This window comes from Rhagoletis zephyria, unplaced genomic scaffold, assembly GCF_001687245.7.
Source record: "Rhagoletis zephyria isolate East Lansing unplaced genomic scaffold, Rhagoletis_zephyria_1.1 Rzeph_scaffold_01019, whole genome shotgun sequence".
Lineage (NCBI taxonomy): Eukaryota > Metazoa > Arthropoda > Insecta > Diptera > Tephritidae > Rhagoletis > Rhagoletis zephyria.
In genome coordinates this window covers 134,035-159,158 of record NW_016158103.1, presented here as the reverse complement: position 1 = coordinate 159,158, position 25,124 = coordinate 134,035, and the positions used below count along the sequence as shown (strand labels likewise).

General features: G+C 34.3%; 1 long non-coding RNA gene across 1 annotated transcript in view; it reads left to right on the top strand.

The window, feature by feature from the left end:
* Positions 1 to 23,337: 23,337 nt before the first annotated feature.
* The window catches only part of LOC108362467 (uncharacterized), a 9,871-nt gene continuing 8,084 nt past the window's right edge, over positions 23,338 to 25,124 (top strand). Inside the window, exon 1 of the long non-coding RNA XR_001847474.1 lies at positions 23,338 to 23,350. This is a non-coding gene — a long non-coding RNA (uncharacterized LOC108362467). The remainder of the gene's footprint in view (positions 23,351 to 25,124) is intronic.

Sequence of the window (25,124 nt, the reverse complement as noted above, 5' to 3'; positions counted from 1 at the left end):
AGAGGCACCTTCCCCATTAAGGGTCCGGACATTCCAGGTGCATGCCCTCAAATCGTAGTCCTTTAAACATTTGCCGTGGTCGTCATCATAAGGGGGGGTCTCATCCGAGGCTTTGCCTTGCTTCTTCACTGGAAGTGGTTTTTACGTGGCGGGTCCCAAGCCCAGCGCACAACCCATTGCTTGGACGGGGGTGGTTTCGCAACCAAATACACGTTTATATAGCGAGCCGCTTGCTCCAAGCAGACACCCGCTTGCAGCCGCACCTACTGGTGAACAGACGCTGCAGACTTCAGTGAGCCCTTAAACCGAATAAGTCAGAGTGGCCCCACCGAAGCTCCCTCTCTTTCTGCCGTGACCCAAGGCTCCACTCGGATTGGTTACCGCATCTCGCACATGGGTTGCTCACGTTGCCCAGAGTGCGCGAACGAGGACGCAAGAGTCGGGATTGAGTATAGCCATGCAACTGTAACTGCATACCCAGCGCAATGACTATACCCCATTGCACTCCAACTCCACTCTGACGTTTGCTAGCAATATAATNTTTCTGCCGTGACCCAAGGCTCCACTCGGATTGGTTACCGCATCTCGCACATGGGTTGCTCACGTTGCCCAGAGTGCGCGAACGAGGACGCAAGAGTCGGGATTGAGTATAGCCATGCAACTGTAACTGCATACCCAGCGCAATGACTATACCCCATTGCACTCCAACTCCACTCTGACGTTTGCCAGCAATATAATTTAAAAACTCAAACTCACATACACATTCTCATTTTCAATCTCAAACAACAACAATTGTGAACAATTTAATTTTTTTATTTTTAATTTTAATGATTTTAAAATGTTTGCAAGCGTCAGAAAAAAAATCATGGCCGACGAGTTAAAAGAATGAATTTAACTTGTATTGTTNTCTCATTTTCAATCTCAAACAACAACAATTGTGAACAATTTAATTTTTTTATTTTTAATTTTATATGATTTTAAAATGTTTGCAAGCGTCAGAAAAAAGATCATGGCCGACGAGTTAAAAGAATGAATTTAACTTGTGTTGTCTTTATCATGGTATACAGATACATTTGTACAAAGTGAAATTTTTGGATAAAGTAATGAGCTAGTAATATCAAATAAATTAATAAACCTATTACATATACTTATGTACATATGTATATGTAGTAGACTGCATCACTCCCCACACAAAAAAAATCGGTACGGGTTTTCCATTGGAATTATAAAATCTATTATATTTTAAGACGTCCACCAAAATATTAAGATTTAAGCGAGCTGGACCGATTTGAAAATACCTCCAAAAATGGAGTTTTTTATAAATAATATTATTTATATTAATATATTTATTAAATAATTGCCCTCCGAATTCAACGCGCCCAGTCAAGTTATGTAATATATTCGACATATGTACATATGTATGTATACCTATAGTATTTTATTGGAGCCCCATATAANGCTGGACCGATTTGAAAATACCTCCAAAAATGGAGTTTTTTTATAAATAATATTATTTATATTAATATATTTATTAAATAATTGCCCTCCGAATTCAACGCGCCCACTCAAGGTTATGTAATATATTCGACATATGTACATATGTATGTATACCTATAGTATTTTATTGGAGCCCCGTATATTCCCATTCATAATCATTGGGGCCCGGATTTCTATGCATTTACATATTTTTTTTTTTTGGTGTAAGTCATAGTAACTTGAAGATTAACGAATGTTGCGAATCAAGAGTTTTATGTTAAGATGACATCGATTTATTAGTGCATATTCTTACAAATTTTGCCTTAAATGCATATATAGGCATATTTTGTCAAAAAAGCATATCGTCGATGTTTTTGCTAAACCGCCCATCGACCAGTTGCAAAACCGCCTAAATCGCCGTTGTGGCAGAAATGAGATTTGGTAACCCTGAACTCCAGGCATCGAGATTTATGCATAAAAATCGTTAAATCGTTATTAAAACAACAGATTTGTAAAATATATGGAGAAAATACCGCCTATCAAGGCAATGCCTTCAAAGGATAAACCGTTTTTTCGCGCTCGTGTAAAATCTGAGTGCGATAAGACAGACGGTTTTGCAAAAACATCGACTATATTTAATTGCATTTTTTATTAAACGCCGTTTGTCTAAACGGACGAATCACTCCACAATTGCAAAAGCATTTGATGATTACATGCAACTGGCGCAGGACCATATGTCGAACTATAACCGTCAAAAAAACGTAAGCGAATTTTTTTTTTTTTTCTTTTTGATGCAGATTTGTATTTAGATGCTCTAGGGGCATTTCTGCATCAAAAAGAAAAATGTTTGAAAAATATGTCGCTTACGGTTTTTGACGGTTAGGGATCGATATGGTATAATCAGCCAAGGCGCTGAAGGTATTTTACCCAAAGTTACTGGACGTTACTTTTTTGGCACGTAATGCACCGTGTGGCCGAAGATGTAAGAGCTCGCTTCAGTGATATTGACGATTTAATATCGAATGAAAAAAAAATATATTTTTAAAAACTGCTTTGCGCGTTGAGCCTTTTAAGAACATGTATCACAATATCGCTCTTTCGCCACAGCCAATATAAACGAGATGGGAAGCCTGGATAGAGGAGGCAAAATATTATTGCCCACATTTTAAGGAATTTCAAACCTTTCTTAAAGATCTAAATGATAGTGATGCATCTTCAATATTGAAGGCGAAAAAATCAATAGCTTCAAATTCGATTGAAGCATGGTTAGCCTATATTAATGCAAACTACAGCTTCTTGTCGGAAACAATAATTAAATTGGAAGGAAAAAAATCCTTGGCTGAACAAGTGCATCTTCTGGAGACCGGGGTTACTACTATGCAGGGTGAACTTGGGCAATAAATCAAGGAAAAATTTGATACCATTTCCAAAAAATAATGGGTTTAAAGAACTTGAGGAAATATCGGGTGTGCTATGTAGCCAAATGGCCGCAGCCAAATGACAACTGCTAAGCAGGGATCACACGACTTGTACATTTGTACAGATATGTACAGTTTGGCATAGTGCTGTTGTCTGGAAATTCTTTTGTTGAGCTGAACTCTAATTTCTAAACAACAACACTATATGACTGCCAAAATGTACAAATCTGTACAAATATACAAATCGTATGATCACTATTTAATAGCTATAATCCCAATGAACTAGCTTGCTTCAAGTACGCCCCAATCACCATTGTTAACGTAGAAAGAACGTTCTCCTTATACAAAACATTTTTGCAGCCAAATAGGGAAAGCTTTAACTTTAAAAAATTTTAAAAGCTATGTATTTATCTTGTTTGTCAATAAAGCCCTGAACAAAGCAAATTAAAAAAATTAGTTTTTTTCTTTTTACCTACTTTAAGCGCTTAATTTTTTTAATACATATTAAAATTTTAGTTATATTTTTAATTAATTTTGAGTTTTTCGTGGCACTAAAAGTTACAATATATTCTTGTGTTAAATATAAACTCGTAATAAAATATGAAAAGTAAATAAATAAAATTAAAAAATATTTGTTTTCTTTTTTCGACTAGTTTAGTATTGTTGAAATTGTGATATTTGTTAGGCTTTTCTGATCTAAACGTTGTGTAAATAAAAAGACTATATTTAGCTTTTACTAGGGAAAACGGCTTTTCCTAGGGAAAAGCTAAACAAAGTCATTTTATTTACACAACGGTTAGATCAGAAAAGCCTAAAAAATATCACAATTTCTAAAATTAAAAAAGTAAAATAAATACGAGAAGTCTTTTGTATATTTTATTTGTTTTTAATGCATATTTTTGAGTTTTTAGTGCATATTTTAATTTTCTAGTGCACATTATATAAGCGTATGCGCATAAAATCCGGGCTCTAATAATCATGTTATCACCGAAAAAGCTACATGAAGCAAATTAAAAATTAATCATTTTGTAGTAAAATGCATTCAAATGTATGTGGGTAAACAGCTATCAGCGTTTAGATATCGCCAATTCCATGTAAATAAATCGTTCCCATAATTTAACAGGCAAAGCAAAAACACCTCGGAAATAATAGTTTTTGTTTTGCTTTATAAATTTGGGGAATATATTTTTGCATGGAATTCGCGATAAGGCTGAATATTTAACTGCAGGTGTATTCCAGGAAGTGAGTTATTGAACAAGTAATTTTTAAGCAAAAAACAAACCCACTTCCATTCTCATATAAAAATTTAAGATTATCGTTAATCTCTTCATGATCCAATGATTATATTTAAACCAAATTGGAATGGGACCACCTGTGAGGTAACAACTTTCCTTTAAAAAATTATAGAATTATAGAAATCGGTTAACTTGGTCCAAAGTTATACGGTAACACACATAAAAAAAATATTCCGACGAATTGATAACCTTTCTCCTTTTTGTGAAGTCGGTTATAAAGTATGCAATGTATGTATGTGTTTTTTATTAGGTGACTTTTACAGGGCGCACAAGTTTTCAGAAGTTCAGTCGCATGCATGATACAAAAAGAAGGTAGTTTCATTTCAAAATTTTTGACAAAAAATAAGTTTTTGAAGTTTTATAAATTGTACAAAATTATGAGCTACCTTGCCACATTGATATCAATGAAACAATACATCAGAGGGTTTAGTGTTGTGCGTTGGAAATGTTCGGTTATTTGTAAAATGATTTTTTGGTGGGGAGCGGAAACGGAAGGTGCGTGTCACCAAAAACTTACTAGAAAGAGAACAGTATAAACTTTAAGATAATTCACCCTTCGCCTCCCTGCCCCTTCTACAGACACTCGGGGCCCATTTCAAAATGGGGTAAAATTAGCATTTTCGCAAAGAAAAATTAAACTCGTGTTAGGCCATCAGCAGTGGGTACTCTTTTCCATTTTGGTAGCCTTCGGCCGCGCTAGTGAAAATAACCTCATCAGTCCAACTCTGGTTACGCCATCCACAGTATATTTGGGCAAAATTGACCTCCAAATTTACAAAAAAAAAGTGCATATTTTAAACCGAAACCTTTGTTTTAACTTAAAGCTTAGTCCTTAGGCTAGACGTTTATGTTAAAATTTTTTGATTCGGGTCACGGGTTTGAACACGATAACCCAAAATCATTGTACAAATTAGGGATGTTGCGAATGTGGAATTTTAGACATCCGCGGATGCGAATGCGTATGCGAATATCTAAAAGCTAACAACCGCGGATGCGGATGTCAAGTATTTTTAAGAAACAATTAGAATCTAGCATAATGGCGAGATCGTTGTTTAAACAGCGCTTACAAAGCCAAACCAGATGTGTCAGGTTTTTCTAAAGCTTTTTAAAAATAGTTCTCCATTGTCATTCCTTTGGCTGTTTCAGAATTTGGGGAATCTGTAACTTCATCAGCGTTTTTCGATTTTAGTTTTTGTAGTTCATTTTTAATACTTTCTTCTGCGACTGGTTTGAACAATCCGTGCCTATAGCGAGCTAAATAGGTGGATATGGAAAATAAATTATTGTTTTCCTGGAATGAAAATTTTGAACAAAATTCTGTTTTCAAAGTCGTGGCTGTCAGCGGAATCGGATAAGAACACTGTTATTTTTTAAAAAAGCACCCCGTTTTTTAAAAACATTTGAATCTCAGATACTTACGTAATTCTTATCTTATTAAAGGTCAGACCTATAGTCTTTTAATTATTTGAGCATCGCTCCTCTTTATAGCCAGACGTTGATCATTTCTGCTGGAAATCCCTATTGAAGGAGCTTACTCTTTGACTTTAAATAGCAAAGAAGGGACAGTATATATCCATCCGAAAAAATATTGCCCGACAAGTAAACAAAATTACTGTTCTTTAATTTTTTGCTAAAAATAAATTCCCCAAAGAGCCCCATTTGAAATTATTGAAACGAATGTATGTAACATCAAAAGCAAATCACGAAAATTGGGTTAAGAATTACAGTGCACAGCTTCTTTTTTTGTGTCTAGTAGTTTTTTTTTTAAATTGGTCCAAAAAAATAATATTAAAGAAAGAAACCAATGCAGGTATTGAAAGAAGAGAAACCAAAAAATATTGTTAAAAAGGCTAGGTTTCCTTTTACGCACGTCAAAGGTCAAGTAGAAGTTGGAACTTGCATGACTGCCCATTGATTGCTCAGTTATATAGCTGAAGAAATAATAAGTTTAAATACATTTTTGTCTAAGTTGATAAATATGAACAGTTTTGTTACACAAATACTCCCACGACCACAGGCAAAAATATTGGCTACAATTTGTCATTTTGTTTGCCATATATACGTTTTATCGGTGCACTTGCACAACATTCGTATTCGCAAAAGCTCCGCATTGATTATTGCGAATGCGAAAGCGAATGCAAATGTTAAGATTAATTCGAAAGCTCCGCAGTTGCGAATGCGAATGCGAATATTCGCAACAACCCTGGTACAAATATCCGAACCGTAACCAAACTGTCTTACTTATGCCATTTTCTAAAAACAAAAACTTTCTAAAATGAAACTGCAGTAGTTTTCATCTTATGTGGATAATTCTTGTCACAAATACCTGGTTTCTTGCTTATATTTATGCATATATATTTTTGAGCAGCGCCACACCTTAACAGAAAATTCCGAGAATCCAAAATTGGTACTGTTACAAGTTGCATGGCATCATTTTAACTCGATCTCCACCCTTTTCCACGGATAACTGTACATCGGTTAGAGGTTTAAAAATATTTTGTGTCAGCAATTTGTCATCAAACTGCATTAAATCGTATTACGTACTCTATCCTCTATCCAAAAAACTTTATTTTCGAACGTTTGCACAGGTGTATCAAATTCCTTCAGTTTGAAAACGCGCAAGACTTTTTAATGTTTTCATCCAACTTCACTAACTTAAAATTTTTTTTTACTTTTTCAAGAAACAAAAATTTTTCTGCTCTTGAATCTGGTAGCATGGTTTTAATGAAATGTCATAAACTTATTAAAAGTCAAGTGGTCGGCAACAACAACGAATGTCAATAAATGAAACTATCTTCTATTTTTGTATCATGGTCGCATGTATTCGCTCCGTCATGGCGAATGAGAATTTGTGAAGTGGATATACAAACAAATGTACATATGTAGATGTGGAATTCTCCATGATGTCGAAATATTATTTGTTTTTATTAAAATAGGTATTCCATTAGCAGGCAATGGCAATCCTCCGAGTGTTATTCTGCGTTGAAAAAGCTTCGCATAAAACCCTTTGCCATTCGGAGGCTGCGTTCATAAATATGACTTTTATGAACAACTCGACTCCAGCGCCACCTAGCCAGTTTTCTAATTGCCTATTATAGAACCTGCAAGGTATAACCTTCGGGAATTCCACTGAAATATATGCAGGTCTTTTGGGCTAAGTCCGAACACCAAAACTGGCTATCTTTTTATTCATATTTATGTATATAGATTGATACTTCAAAATTTTCGTTTTTGGAGATTTCATAATTTGAAAATTTCAAATCACTTGATAAACTAGTTTTTGCTTAATCACACTAGGCTCGAATCGAAAATCATACGAAATAAAATTACATCATACGTCAGTCGTGTAAGCTGAATGAGATGAAGGGCCAGTTTTTCAGTGCACGGCCGTGGTTTAAAGTCAGTTTAAACGCCCGAACCAGTCATGCCCAACGTCGGCAGAACTCCATAAGCAAGTGCCCTGCGCTGGCAGAATTCCATATGCAAGTGCCCTGCGCTGGGCATGACTGGTTTAAACTAAGATCAGCCAATCAAATGTCATCCAGCTGTTCAATTTAAACTCAGTTTACTTAATCTAAGTTTAAACTGGCACTGCAAAACTGGCCCAAGAGTTCGTTCACTGATGTCATAATCCGAAAAATGTGTTTTTACGTGACGAGTAATATGATATCGTATGTAACGATTCGAGCCCTGGTTTACAGCAAAATTGTTCAATGGATGCCACTATCCAGTTCCTATATGATTCCGAAAATCGAGTTAATTTTTTATTCTAGTTATAAGTTTTCGAGATATTTTCAATTTACCATTCTTTAGCTTAAAACAAAAAATAGTTCGATTTAATCGCGTATATCTTACAAACCAATTGAACAATTGTAATACGAAATATGGCAAATTAAACGCGTGTTTCATAAACCGCATATGAGGCATTCCTTTCCATATCGGACTCCAAATTTGGTGTCACCCTTTCGATTGGCTTTTTTATGGGTTCTATACATTAAATAATTTATCACGTATTAGAGGGATTTTTCTTTTTTTCTTCGGAGATATGATCTGTCAAAGTTTGGATTTTTTCGCAATTCTGACTAATCATGTACTTCTTCAAACCGTTCAATCTCGGGTTCTGCTTCATCTTAATGTCGTTTTAAAGATAAAGAAACGGGGTTAACATTTCTATATATAAGATGGGCATGATTGTCTTAAAGCTAACTTATACCATATTCTGACCGACATCGAAAACATTTTTTCGTTGTTAAAAGTGGTTTTCGACCTAAAACTTGTGTTTTGGTCCATGTAAAATCTATCAAACGAAAACCAGTTTTCGCTGAAAACTACTTGAAAACTCACGTTCCACTCATTCCAATCGGTGTCTTCACTAATTTCTTTCGATCATATTTTATCATCTTTACATGGTATTAGCTATTAACAGTAGAAATTTTTTAAGTTAGGGATTTGAATTATAGATTTAAAACTATACCATCGGAATCCTTGTTTAATTCTCTATAAAAAACATGTTTAAAAAGTGGGAGTTTTTCAAAAGCTATTTTTAAAATATTTTTTTTTATAACAAGATGGTTTATTTTGTTAGATTTTCTTTTGTATGTAGTTTGCTTTCGAAAACTTATGAGGAAATACATATACATATATGCTTAGCAAGTTTTTAAAAATCAGGTGTTTGCAAAAATTTAAATTTTTTGCGGAATCCGATGGAATATCTTTCTATAAACAGTATTTTTATGGCAACATTTTTCTTTAAGGCGGCAAACCCCTACAAATGGGCATGGCAGTTGTAGGACTAAAGTTAGTAAAACGCAGATTTTATTGCGGATTTCGGCAGAATATCCCTTCGTTAAGAGCGTTTGTTACGCAACTTTTTCAATCAAAGAATCTTCTAGAATTGGGCATGATAATTATAAAACCAAGGGGTCCGATCAGAACGTAGTTCGTATTACGATGATACGTGATTAAGTGGAACTATGTTTTGTTTTAAGCTGATAAACCGTAAATTGGAATGTTATCTTGAAAAGCATAGAATAAAAAATTTACTCGATTTTCGGAATCAGCGGGCGATTCTACATGGGGAATGGATAGGGGCATCCATAGAACAAAAAGAGACTAACTTGTGACCCAGTGTTATTATTCAAAGAAAAAACTAAATTTTGTAAATACAAAAAAAAAAATAAACTAAACTTCATATCCTTTAAACATATTGTATGTATTTAGGATCTATATTTCAATAAGCAACAATTATTATTTCGACATTGGATGAATTCATGTACCCGCTTCACGAATTCTCCCCCTACTTTGACTAAGGCGCGCAATGAACGGAGTCTCTTACACTGTGAACAGTTTTTAAGAAGCTTGTGGACAAAATTCTGGAGGGGATTTCTTTTTAATTTAAAGAAAAAATTGATAAGTAAAATGCATCAACGCCATCATTTATATACTTTTACATTTTATTTTACTTCATTACTCCATTAATCTATTCTTGAGCCTAAGTCCCCTAAACTGTGGGAAAAATACCACAAACAAAAAAAGCTGAAATAAAAATATATTAGCTTTTTCCTTCTAATTTTTTATTTGCTTCTTGCTCGGTTCGTTATGCATTTTCTAGTTTGGCATCAGTGTTTATTAACAGCTTTTGTTTTTTGAGTTACAGCTAACTACCCGCATATGCAAATTTTGTTTTGATTTTTAAGTTTTGATGTACACTAAAGTTTTGTTTCTTGTTTTAAAAATGGATTCGTCAAGAATATTTGTGGCGAATATATCTTTTAAAAATAGATATTTTACTTAAATATGTAGTAATTATCTTGTATTTTTTAGTAAAAATAATGAACCTGTAAATTTCAACAAATAAACTGCTATCAATTATCTAGTATTTATTTCTTAATGAAACCAGAAATACCTAATAGCAATAAAAAAATAGGAAAAATGTTGTGTAATCTAAGAAAGTTTCATTTAAAAAAAACTTTCAAAAATTATTCTATTAAACGTCGCCCATGATAAAAATAATTAGAAGTCAGCAAAAGAAGACACATTTAGGTACTTTGAGAAGAAATATTAAACAAAATCCAAAAATAGCTTTTAAATTGAAGTAATCAAGTCAATTAGAAAATACGTAATGGCAAAGGTTTTATGATTTGACTTTTACAGGCTTTTTGTTTAATTTTTAATTGTCATTAGGTTTTGTTCGCAAGGCACAGTAGCTCAAATAACCACTATTTCTATACAAACTTAAAATTACCACATTCAGGTCCAAAACAAATTTACTTATTTACGATATTCAATACAAACATTAACATGCATACGTACAATTTAATGCGTTACTGCTTCAAGATACCTAATCTGACCGTATTTCCAGTATTTCCAATGGAATGAAAACCAAATTTTTGTATATGCACTGTTGTCATTGACTAGATAAGGGCGGACCCACTGGGAGGAACTAGGGAAATATTTAGTAATAACTATTTATATAATGTCTTAAATCTCATTCAGGCCATTTCCACCGAACAATAAAGACTAACATTCTGTTAACTTTTAGAAATGTAATCGTTTCCACCGTCTGTATTTTACGGCAATCTAAAAGTTCGTTTTTCCATTCTTTTTTATTTTTTAATGGTGCCGTAGTCTTTGCTTCAATTTACAGTTACCCTTCATGAAAACGTATAAGCTCTGATAAAAATAAGTAAATGTATGTAGAACAACTGGTTTTACAAAAAGAAACTTCCGAAAGCATCAGGCATTGTAACAACTTTAGTTGCAACCCTAAGCAATCGAAGAATGGAATGGAATTTTCTCAAATGCCACACAATTAGATTAAAAGTTAGACGCTGAAGTAAGAAAACCTTTCCAATCACTGTAGCTAATCGAGCAGCTGACCGTGTGTGAAAACTAAAAGGCGGTAGCAATTGATTCAATTAAAATTTCTGTCTGAACTTAATATGTGAAGCAAAATATACCATCTTAATACTTATCAACTGCATCATAGACCGCTTTAGTAAGGTTTTGGTAGGGTATGAACAACAAAAAATGAGGGTGGGGCGTAATTAGCGTTTTGGCACTAAGTTCACACACATCACACTTTTATTTCATAAAATCTCGAAACAGATATATTTCAAAGTGTATGAACTAAAGGTGGGCAGGGTAGTATTTAACTTTTTTCCAATTATTTTATTATTAAATAGTCAAATTTGGGCGTATTCTTGCTATCGTACGGATCGCCTTTAGTTTTCTATACAAAAATTTCAATTTTTCAATTTGTACGAAAGCAAATGCGGCTAATCGGGCTATCACTGAATCCATCGTAGGTTCGATTTTCGTAAAATCTACGAAAGTGCTATCACTGAGGGCCAGTTTTTCAGTGTCAGTTTAAACTTAGATTAAGTAAACTGAGTTTAAATTGAACAGCTAGCTGACATCTGATTCGCTAATCTTAGTTTAAACCAGCCAGATCGGGCGTTTAAACTGACTTTAAACCACGGCCGTTCACTAAAAAAATTGCGCTGAGAGCCTTCATTAAATCCATTCGTAATAAAGATACGTACATATACTCTACGTTGAGTTTATGCTGTCGGAACAAAATTAAAAATCGCAAAACCTTAAAATTAATGCAAAAAGCTGCTTTTTTATTAGTAATAAATATTTTAATACTCCAAATTTGTTATAGTTCGATTAAGTCCGTATATTTGTGTGAATGTAGACTTAAAATACCAATGACATACATACATATATACATACAGCTTCGCACCCAGTAATATATTTTGGGAGGGGTTTATACTTCTGGAAATTCGTTTCAGATAATATGCGCTTTAAAATACATTTATGCAAGTTTTATGTACAGTATGTGATAAATAAACAAACTTTTTAAAGTTTCATAAATTGCACTTTATTTACATAAAATTAACAAAGAACTCAAACATTTTAACCGACTTCATGGTTATCAATTCATCAGAACATTTGGACCACGGAAAGGGTCGTCCCGCAACTTGGTTTAGATCCGTTCATTGGATCATGAAAAAAATTAACGGTATTCCTAAGTTTTTATATAAGAATTGAACCCTAAAACCCCTTGTGTGCGCTAATGCATCATATGTAAGTACATATTTTATTTTTTTATGAAGCGAGGAAATATTTGTTTAACAACAATTGATTAGGAAAGGAACCGAATTATTTTAATATCATTAAAATTAAATTAAGTAAAAAAAAATATTTTTCTTTTTAAAAGAAACAACTCTTTTTTTCACAATTTACTGACCTTGTAAAAGAGTTTTGCATATAAGACATAGAGTTAGATACTCTTTTCAGCGCATTCTTAGTCTTTCAAAGTTTTTGTGTAGTTGAAAAAATGAATTTAAGCCATGAGGAAATATAGATGAAGTCCTTAAATGCTGGTACTTTTCCACCGTTTGTAATATGTAATTTATTTTTTTTTGTAATACCACACTCAAACGAAACAACTGAGAGTATAAAGTTTTCTTCCTGGCGCAAAGAGAGAAACCGTCTTCTAGGCATGGGTAACACTGCGCTGCGTGGCGCAATTGCGTTAACACCTTAGCCGAAATTGTCGCGCCAACACCAATATATGAAAAGCGCTAGCGCCATTAACACCAAGAAACGTATGAGACACACACAATTCGCCGTAATCCTTTGAAAAATTACTGCCTAACCAGAATGGTGCGGCTATGGTATGTAGCAAGAGCTGTCAAAAGTTAAAATATTCTTAATGCTCTAAACTGCCCACAATATGTAGCTGTGGTTATGGTGTATTATTTCTGATGTAGCTAGCGAAATAGCTTGTGGCTGTGGTACTACATTCCGTTTAGCCAGTTGCACGTACTTTGTTGTTTGCTTTTGAGTGGTGAGAATGCCAGAATGTATCTTGGCACATTTAAAGCTTTTGCTCAAGAACGATGAGAATAACGTTGCATTTACTAAATTAATTCGGTTGGCGCTACAAGCGTTGCTTAGCGTTGAAAATTAAAGAAGTAATAGGCATGACACCACTGTATTTTGTATGACACTGTATGACGATGGCCGTGTGTAAATCAGTACACTGCGCTATTGCGCTGAGTTAGTGCGCTGACACTTATTGAGCTAGCGCCATAAAAATTCCGCTATTACCCATGGCTACCGGCTTCTAATAAAATTTTTTAAAGAAAAATTCAAATTAAAAGTGTTTTTAAAATGAAATGTATAGAATTCCTTGACTATTTAAAGACTGAAGATGGAAATGATCTCATTATTGCTATTCAACAATCTCATAAATATAAAATAATTTATTGACTGCTGTATACAAGGACGTGTACACTCATGTAAAAATGAATGACACTTTTATTTTTTATAAACTGTGTTTTATTTATATACCAAAATATTGTTAAAAACAAGTACTCTGGCGTTTTAAAGTATTGTCTGTTACTTACATTCATAATTTAGCTTTGAATATAAATGTACTGAAAAGTACTGATTTTGTTAGCATGAAAAATCTAACGTACTGATTTCCCGCATAAAAAATCTGGTAACCCTAAATCGGACAGTTCAGTCCATGATAAAAACATTACAAGGTAAATTCATTCTCTCAATTCGTCGGCCATGATTTTTTTCTGACATTTGCCAACATTTTAAAATCATATAAAATTGAAAATAACAAAAATAAATTGTTCACAATTGTTGGTTGTTTGAGATTGAAAATGAGAATGTGTGTGTGAGTTTGAGTTTCGATTTCAATATTATATTGTTGGAAAACGTAAGATTGCCATTCAATGGTTTTATCTTGTTATGTTTTTATCACGGTTCAGTCATAAGCTTAGTATCCAGCTCTTAAGAAAAGCAAAAACTCCATATAAAATGACGTACAAGAAATGGCTAAGAAATTTTCTTGAGTCAAATTTCCTTAAGGCAGTACGCAGTTCTTCAGAAATTTAGTACACTTTCTACTACGGTTTTCTAAAGTTTTTTGTGAAAAAAGAGCACAAGGCAACCCAGGTTTGCAACAGAAATATATGCCCGTTCCATTATTTCTTGAGGAAAGAGTGAGGCAACAGGCTGTGAGGTATAAAAAATGTCAAAATTCCTTGGACACACACGCGAAATAATGGCAATTTTTTCTTGACCGTTTTCTTGAGAGCTGGATACTAAGCTTAATGATGAATGATGTGGAAGTTGAAATGGTCCAGCTTTCTTCTGCCTTAGAATTAACAATCGTGGTTCTCACTGAAACGATTTTTAATCCCATCACGCAGACGCCCCTTTCATTCTTAGCGTTAAGTTCTCAAACTCTTGTTCTCGTTTTTTTCTTTAGCAGAACGTTCCACAGACTTTTATTTTTATTTGGTCCTCCTTGAAAATTTTCTCGATATTCTCGTTCTCATTTTGTTCTCATTGGAAACGTTCCCGAAAGCTTCGTTCTCTTTCTGTTCTTCATGAGAATGTTCCCGAGAGATTTATTCGCATTTTGTTGCGGGAACGTTCTTGACATTACATTTTGTTCTCGTGCAGAACTAAAACAAAACTGGAACGCGTTCTCGGCCAGCTCGATCGCTTAACTATGGAGCATAAATGCTGCTTATTGGGCGTTGAAGGGATGAACCTGCTTCTGGATTCAAGAAAATTTACCAAGGAATAAAGCCGTACCTAACAATTTTCTTTTATATTTCACATGACCTACTATGATATTATAAAATCAGATTGTTTTTGGAATTCTGAGAACCAGAAGCCACGACAAAATAAACGTTGATTTGGTTTTTAATCTAATGCTACTACCTGGTCCGTATACCTTCGTGCAGCGCATTTTTCACCAGCAGTTGGTATTGAACTAATGGACAAGAAATTGGCCAATCAAGTTTCATTTATTTCTTATGCTTATTTTTTCGCCTCATTACGTCATGTTTGCAATTTTTACACGTATTAAAAAAACTGTAAAAGTAAAAGTTCCACTTAAAAAAACGCTGGCCACCAGAGTCGTAAATAAAATAATTTTTGTAACTCTTACAGGCATTTATAAATAATAAGAAAATGGGCACTTACGCAAGTAAGTAATTAGGTATGTACATATCAGGGTTGTTGCGAATATTATTCCAAAATAAAAGTCCTTACCGGATAATAAACAAACCGCTTATCCAAATTAAACCAGTTTGGTATCCAATGGAAGAGGACTTAAATAGCTTTAAAACTGAAATGTCTAAACGGGGAAGGACACACATTGAAAAATATTTCAATAAAAAATGTTAATTAATTATTTACCATAGAACAAACTTTGTGTCAGGTATATGCATTTCTTCAGTATTAAATTATAAAAAATATATAAATAAAGGTCGTTCGTTATTTCTGTTTTAAAGCTATTTCGGTCCTCTTCCATATGACACCAAATTTGTTTAATTTGGATAGGCGGTTTGCTTATTATCCGAAAAGGACTTTTATTTCAGAATAATATTCGCAACAACCCTGATACATATACAGTAAATCATACATGTATAATACTCGTATCTTAGAAGATAACACTCTAAACGTTTGGTGCCAAAATAAAATACGGTTAACTATCATTACTGGAAAAACTAGAAACCAAAAGCTAGTGCATAAAGGATGTGCGTCCATGTGAATACATAGATACATAGACACAAAGTAGAGTGTAATACACCAAAAAAAAACAAATTTGACATACCAACGAAACGAAAATATTGTTCAAAATAACTAGGAGCAGCACCTTAGACAACGGCGGTCATCCTACCAACATGATTATGTGCAATATAATGAGTAACTTGTCGTAAGAAATTAACAAGATTTTTTTCATACATACATTCAAAACGACCTTTCTTATTTTAATAAAATACTTACGAGAATAAACGTAAGAAGATATTTTTATATGCAGAATTAAAAAAAATTTTTTTAGAAAGTAATGTTTTTCTTAGGGTCTTAAGCTTAACCACGAACGATTACCAACATCTGTGCATAGTTTAATTGAGGTTCTAAAATGGCTGCTCTCCTAAGTAAAAAAAAAACCTTGATCATCCTTGTTTTCAAGACGTCAGCTATTCTAAAATCGCCTGAGTTTTGTATTCCTTGTTAATAGTCTCGTATCATTCAAAGGGGAATAACCATCTTGCAAAAAAACGTTAGGTTACTAATTCTCGACCCTAACTTGACTGTTCTTATTGCAAAAGTATCTCCTTATTTAGAGAAAACAAATGCCAAAGTGACCGAGTTAATTATACGTACGTGACTGTACTTATAAGATATTAAAAGGCGCATAAAATTTAAAAAATTTTGCTAGCCATTTCAGGGACTTTCTCAATTAAAACTACTTTGGACTATACTTAAATATGGGTATGCATACACAAATTAATCTAATGTGACTAACTTTTTCTTAAAAAATTATGTTGGCTTGCTAAAGAAAATAACGTATCACAATTCATAACTATTGTACGAAAAAACATTAGCAGATCTTCTCGCATACATACACACATATGTATATAAATATTTATGTACATAATATACAATAAAGTCCCAAATGCTTATATACATATCGTCACCTTAATTCACAAAGGCCCTAACCAACAAATTTTTTATTTTACAGGAGAAGCAAAAAATATTATAAAAAGAGTATCAGATACAGATAGGGCCTTGTAAAAAGTGGCAATCTAACTCTGTTGTTTTTGGTAAGAGCACTTTAAAATTTTTTGAAGGTGTATTTTAATACATCCTACCAAAATCTGTGAAAAACGCAGTTTCGAAAGAAGTGTTGGTTAGGAACTTTGTGAATTAAGCAACGATAAGTTTATTGTGGATAAATTTCCATTATATTAAAAACCAATGTACTGATTTTTATATATTTTTTTACAAATAATGCACATTTTTGAATTAAACAAAAACTCTCAGTAAAAAATATATCAGTAAGCTGTTTTCTAAGCACATAAGAAATTAGATATAAGCTGTACTAATTGTATACAAACGAGTTTTTTTCATTTAGTTAATATATATTTATTAAACTATTTATATTTGTAGTATACGTTAGCAAAAGATACTTAAACAATATTATATCAATAAAACGTCATAATGAAAGTAAAAATGAATTTTATTACATTTATTTTCCTTTAGTTTAAAAGTTTTAAAATAATTGTGTATTGTCTAGACCAGAGGTTCCCAAACTTTTTTTCTTGTAGACCCCTTTCAAAAATTTACTGGTTCGGTGGACCCTCTGCTGATACATTTCTAAATATTCCCAAATCTCGTAAAAAAATTAAATGTGAAAATTAGATCTAACAATGAAAATTCGCATTGCGGGTGAATTCAAAAACTCAGAGTGGCCAAAATAAAAGTAAAATATTTTCTTGTGTTCTATTTATAAAAATAATGGGATTACACACATGAAGGTTTTAAAAAATAGAGCTCGTAAATACATCAAAATAATCTCTCACTCGGAAGAGTTATATTTTTTAAGAGCACTGCGAGGGCTAGCGTTATTTACACTATCTTCACCATAAGCTCACCAAATGTTCGGCTCACTCATGACTTTGCACGTGTAGTATATGTAAAATAGTTTATTTGTGTTAATGTCATATTTTTTTTATCTCCGAGTTTTAAAGTGAGGCGAAAAATATTAATCACATTTTTAAAACACAAAACTTAATGCATCAAACGGCCAAGCTTTTTACGCCAAACTTTTAATTCAGAAACTGACAATAGAAAAAAGAACGAGTTTAAAAAAATCTATCACAAATAACCAAGCAAGCAAGAAGCACAAAAACGTGTTCCACCGTTTCATCTTCTTCAAGGCAGGATGGGCAAATGGACTTGTATTTACGCCTATCACGGTCAGGTGTTTTTGCCACGTGAAGTAACCAGTCAGTAGTCCAGCAAGTTGTCTGCAGTGTCGTCTACTCAGTGAGAGAAAAAGATTAGATAGACCTTGAGAGATTGACGGCGAGTTGAGTTTTGCCCGCCTGCATCCCCACGATGCCTCTCAGTCATTGCTGAGCAAACTATTCACCCAGTTTCTGATGGTAGCTTCGATTCTGCTAAAACTTGGTGCTTACCGAGGAATGCCTGGTCTGAGCCAACTCTGGCCAAATGATCAGATGTCTCATAACCAGGTACTCCAGAGTGACCTGGTACCCAGAGTAAAACAACCTCGTTATGTTCACCATCATTTTTTAGTCGAGACTTGCATTGCCAAACTACCCAGCAAAAAACACGATTACCACAGAAACGAAAGTGGAAACGAGCTAGGCGATGGGAATCGCTTACCGTTTCGCTTCAAGAAGGCCTTATTGTAACATGGGCATGTCATTGGAGGTAAGCCCTTACCCGCAGCATTACCTTCAAATGAAGGGAGAACGCATGGATAAACAGAATCCAGAGAAGCGAGCAAAGAATGCCTTACAGAGAAACTAATGTAGAATGCCTAGATAAGTACATACTTATTTATATTAAATTGAAATCAGAAAATGTCTTAAAAGGTTAAAATTAATTAAAATTTTTATAAATCAGCGTACATATGTATGTATTTAGGTATTTAAATTTTCTTTAAAATCGGTATGTACATACATGCATATTTAATTAAGCTTAAAATTGTACTTCCTCACTCTTGTACGTCACTTCATTGACTGACTTCAACTTCGCTGCAAATTGAACAAAGCAAAACATGATTTTTATGCGAGACAAATTTCCACAGAAAGTAACGGTAGAAAAAGAATTTTTGGATATTCATTCCATTTTTCAGCTGACTACGATGCAGCATTCTACTTTGCATTCCCCGAAATGAAGCAAAGAAGCGAAACGAATAAAATATTGTAGGACATTCTACTTTGCATTACCTGAAATGACGCAAAGAAGCGAAACAAATAAAATATTGTAGGACATTCTACTTTGCATTCCCGGAAATTAAGCAAAGAAACGAATTAAAAAATAAATATTATAGGACATTCTACTTTGCATTCCCCGAAATGAAACGAAGAAGCGAGATAAATAAAATATTGTAGGACATTCTACTTTGCATTACTGGCAATGCCTAAAAGAAGCGAAAAAATTCGAAGGCATTATAACGCTATGCCTTCTAGAACACGTTACCACTAAAAGCGATTACCGATTTTTTGCTGGGTAGTTTGGAAGTATTTAAATAGAGGGCTGGTCAATGCCTTAAGTGCAGCTTAGTTGTCACTGCAGTCACGTAAACTCCTTCGCCTCCACCTATGTTCCACCACTAAGTCCATGGCTTTGAGTATTGAAATTACCTCAGCCTGGAAGACTGAAGCATATTCCCCTACAGAAAAGTGAAGCTTATCTCCATTAACCTCGAAAAAGACCCCAGATCATGACCCAGAGTCAGTTTTGAAGCCATCAGTGAAGATTCGACAATGTGGGAGTCCAGTCTCAGCGACGAAATCAAACCTGCATTCAGTCTCAAGGAACTCAACATTATAGAATATTTTCAACAAAGGTGATGGTGGCGTACTATCCTGGTAGCATTGAAAAGACACTGCCGCTAGCAATTTACGCGGTGCTCCACTCATTGTTACACCAGCATCCGGTTTTCTTTAGTCTGCAAGTAGCCTTTAAGGCTTCCCCACGTATGAAAACACAAAGTTACGGAAAGTGCAGCAGTGCGTCAAGAGCACTATACGCCACTCAAAAAAATTTAAGTTAAATAATGAGGCTATCAAGCAACCATTTTACATCGAAACCAGATAAATTTTCGTGGACCCCATTTACAACTCATGGACCCCATATTATTTTCACGTCACCGTGGACCCCGTCGAGTCTTCCGTGGGCCCCTGGGGGTCCACCTGGGCCACTTTGGAATCACTGGTCTAGACATAGGTAACACTGCACTGCGCAATTGCATTAACCCCGTAGCTGGCGTTGCCACGACAACACCAATATATGAAAAGCGCTAGCGCCATTAAAACTGAGAAACATAACAGATAAGGCGAAATCGTTGAAAATCCTGCAGGAAAAGCTACCAGCTATGAACCAGAATGCTGCCAGTTTGCGTTTCAACCCAACTAGTTCTCGTTGTATCCTTTTTCAATGTTAGCCACCAGTATTTTTAACATAGCGGTGTCATAGGAGATGCCAATTGTCCGCTCCTGCATCAGCACTCTACCATTAGAAATACTTGTAGCATTATACCAGTTGACGGGATAGACTGCCAATTAATCCCCCGTGAAAAGGATAAGTATGCTATTTTGCTCGCGGCGCTGCAACAGTAGCAATGGCCAATAGAGCAAAGCTGTGGAGTTGGAATCTCAGTGAGCGAATATTTTTTTATTTACATATATTTGTTTTAATTTTTAAATTGTTTAGAAGTTTCACGAGATAATGTCATTTTATTTGCTTGCGGTATTACCTTATATATGTTTTGCTTAATCATTATTAGCGGTGTTATTTATGGACATGAATTATATTACACGGTGCTCAGACTATCGCAATATAATTTGCATTGTAGGTCGATTACCCTACTACATCTCGGCCAATCTGACCTTACAAGGGATCGTCCTCGATCCGTCTAATAGTCATTCATGTCACAATATTACTTATGAGCTAATTGTCTAAGTCCTTTCTTTCAGTGTCGCTTTCATTCGCACACTCTGTTTCTTTACGTTTACACAATTTAATGTTACATGCTTCTACAATGCTGTCGTATGGTATTTGCGTAATTTTCCCATTTTCAATATCTCGAATTACATAGCGGTCATGCGGAAGTTTCTTATGTATAATATACGGTCCCTTAAATTTCGATAGAAGTTTCTTATTCACCCCTACTGTGGTGTCTATATTTTTTATAACCACGAAGTCTCCTTCTTCGATCGTGGTCACTCTAATACCCTTCTGCTTACTTCGAGTTAAGTTATATCTTTGCAGTTTCTAAATGTTTTGCTCAGCAATCCTACGTATCGCTTCCACATCCCTCCCCCCCTCTCCCTGTCTGAAATGTATGCGTCTATGTATTCCGTAAGTTTGTCTATTGTTTTACCACTCTGATTCGCCCCAAAAAGGGCTTGGCTTGGCGTTATAACAATCGGCCTGTTTATGGAGTTATTTAAGGCACATTCGATTATAGCTATATATTTGACCCAATCAGCGTGTGTTGTGGGGTCACTTAATTTTGCTAGCATTCCTACTAGACTTCGGTTTATTCTTTCTACCTGCCTGAGGGGAGTGTACTGCTACTTTTATGTGGGAGATGTTTTTGTTCACCATATACTCTTCAAATTCTTTCGATGTAAAACAACTACCTCTATCCGTTATGCATCTTTGGGGTCGGATATAGTATTCGAAATATTTGTTAAGTTCAGCGGTTACTTCCTTAGTGCTGGTCGTTAGCAATCTGTACAATTTCACGTATTTGGTAAAAGCATCTTTTACGACCAGAATGTGTTTTATTTTTGAACGCAATGACGGAAGGGGGCCTAAGTGGTCCAGATGGATTGTATGAAAGGGCTTAGGGTGTTTAGGGATGTTGTTCAGTTGGCTAGCTCCTGCTCTATTCGGGGCGGAATAAATAATGCACTTGATCCAATTTTTCTTGAAGTTGTCAATTTTTTTTTTTTCATGTCCGGGAATCAGTAGTTTGAACTAATTTTCTGATAACATTTTTCAGTAGCCTGATGTCCTAGTTGTTCGTGAATGGTTCTTATAACCTCTGTTTCGAGTTCTTTAGGGACGTATAATTGCAAAATATCTTTATTTTTCCTAAATACAACTCCATTTTCCATCACAAAATCTTTCACATTATCGACTTCCAGTTTGTGTTTTAGCCAGGGTTCGGATCTACCCCAACTCACGAGAAACAAGCGAGCCTGTTTGCAAACGAGCACTCGCTAAGTACGAGCGCGCGAATTAATATCGTTTACACGATATGAGTTCAAAAAATATATGTTTTTTCTGCACGGTGAGCGTGCTTTCTTTATTTACATATTCTTAAGACTACTTTACATTTTGAATTCTTAGTTCTATTTATACTATTGAAATGCGGCGGTGGTTATCGCAGTGGAAAATTATATTGCTAGTTGTTTACTAGTCTTAATCTGTTGTTCAGCTTGTTTACTAGTATTTGTCCTTTGTTTAGTTTGTTTACTAGTCTTTATCTTTTTTTCAGCTTGTTTACTAGTATTTGTCCTTTGTTTAGTTTGTTTATCTTTGTTTTCTTGTGGGAAATTCCGTTTGGGTCGCTGCCTGATACTGGTTGTATCGATAACGCATTCGCTGCATGTTAGAACGTGTTATCTCGTGACGTCAGCGGTGGCCTTGCAAACATCCCTTAACTCTCCCCCTTGTTAAAAAAGGTGTCCGCACCTTTTACTGTTGTTGTATTGTGAGGTGGGTCAATTCTGCTTCGTATATTTCGTTTACGCGTTTTCTGTTTTTTACTTCCTGCCTTATTTTGTAGTATTGGCATATTTTGGTCGAGGAGTATACGAAGAGTGCTAGAGTTGCTAAACCGAGAATGCTATACAATGCAAATTTTACCGGATGTTCTTCTATAGGTATAATAAATTTATAAATTTTTTGTATATTCGTAAATTTGTAATCGGACTCTGAAGTGAGAATATTTAGGATTTCTAAATGTTCATTAGTGTTGAAGTTGAGGTATATTTTTTCATCGATGTTTGTGGATATGTTAAATTGGATAAGTTTCGGTCCTTTGATTGGATATCCGTTCCACGTGTGTTCTCCGTCTGTGATGATATTACCGTGATCTAATACTAATAAAGGTTTATTGTTTTTCCTTTTTGGTTGTTGTTGTTTCCGACAGGGTGGGTGTATGATGTATTATGGAACGAATTTCCGTCATCCCCGAAACGAAAAATGACACTGAAGATGGCACAACGCCGAAACCGGTTTATTGTTTTCTTGAATGGCGTTACATTTAGCTTCATTATCTTCTAAAAGTGCTGTAGTACAATTGTCCTCTGGCAATTGTTTACATATATTTATTCCTACATAGTTCTTACATTTAGCTACTCTAGTATATTTGTTGCTACATTCAACAATGTATTTGTCGGTAATTATCTTCCCATGTCTATCCATTAGTGGTGTTATATTATATAATTTACATTTGTTTGTTATAAGGGGGTATTTATAAATAGTTATTATGGCGGTTTGGTATTGGCAAATATGCATATCCGCATATTCTAGTATATTTATTACAGGTATATCAAATTGTTAGTTTGTTATTATTTCTTCAATATCATTTAAATTTAAAGTGCCTGAATAAAAATTTCCATTTTTTGCAAAATTCATTGTATTTGTGATGGCTGCAAGTTCTTGATAGACTTCATTTATTACAATGTTTTCTGATACTGTTGTAGGGTCTAAGGTTTCTAAGATTTATTCGAATTGGGAATTTATTTTTCGTGGTTGGTTGTTGTTTTTTATAAGTTGATTGAGTCCTGTTTTGATTTCTATTAGGTCATCATGGTCTGGTGTTCCTGTTATAAATTTTAAGATTTAACCTAAGAAATTTAACGATCTCCTGGCTCTATGTGATGTTGGTATTAGTTGTGATTTCAAGATTTCTATCCTGTTTATTAGAAAAGTTTCTTCCTTATTTTGATTCGTTGTGTACCGGTTTCTTATTATTTTTTCGTATGGTGCTAGAACTGCACACAGGTTAGCTATATGGTATAAATATTGTAAGTTCTCGAATAAAAAGGATGAATCTGTTTCCGTTAATACATATTTCTTGTTATTTAAATCGGTTATTTTGTCACTTTTAGCAATTCTTATAAGTAAGAAAAGTATTATTACGGCTCTGCACATTCTGCTTGTTTTCTAATATTATCTTTATGAATAACTTTACCTCTAGCTGTTAAAATTGTGTCCCCGTGATCTTCTTCTACTTAATGTTTATTATATTTCGTTGCTAACTTATTTCTTCTATCGGTTTTTACGTATATGAATTCACCTTTTTTGAATGTAATTAAGTGTCTGTTTTTGTTTTGATATTGCAGGAGTTTATCTTGTTTTTCTCTTAAAATATCCTTTATCTCAGGGTATTTTTCTCTGTTGAAAAAGACTTCTTCAGGTTTGAATCCTGTGGTGGAATGAATCGTCCTATTGTACTGTTTCACAGCGTTAAATAATTCTTCTCCCGGCGCTAGAGCTGTTGATAACTTAATTAGTGTACTATGTATGCGTTCAACTTGAGCGTCCGTCGTTGAGTGGTGTATTGGTGTAACTAAGTGCTGTATATGTAGTCTGTCGTATACTGATTTAGCTGTATGCCCATTAAACACATTCTCATTGTCTGTCATTAAATATTTTCCCTACAAGACATTGCTGAGCACTTTAGGCAAAAACTCTCACACATTTACACTTTTGTTTTTGTAGTACGGCATAAATGAGTAGTTTGACTATTAGTACTGAGGACTTTCTGATGACAACATTGAGGGGAAAGTACTCAAATTTTTCCCATGGCCTGAACGAAAATGAGGACTTTGATAAGCACTTTTGTGATTAGGAGTAATGATAATATGAGTACTCATATGATACTCAGCTGTCTTGTAGGGTTGCGTTAGGGTATATTTGTGTGAGTATTTCCTCAATGTGTTCGTGGCAGTTTACTTTACTTTGTAGTTTGCGTATGTAACAGTATTTGGAATATTTACAGATAGAACTAATGTATATGTTGTTATTCATATGGAATATGTCCATTTGTATATATTCGCCTACATGGGTTGGCATTGGGGTTTTACCGATTGGTTGTTTGTTAGGATGTCTCTCGTATTTATTTTGTAAACATATTTCCCAGTTAATTGACTCTTTTTTACACATTTCTCGAATAGAGGGCCAAAAATACTGAGTAAGTATTTCTTGTGCGTTGTTTTTATAATTCCTATGTGCTCTTTTGTGAGTTTGTATTATTATGTCTTTGTTCGTCCGGATCAGTTACGTCTTGAAGTTGTGTTTGTGCTACGACAATTTTACATGTAGCGAAAAT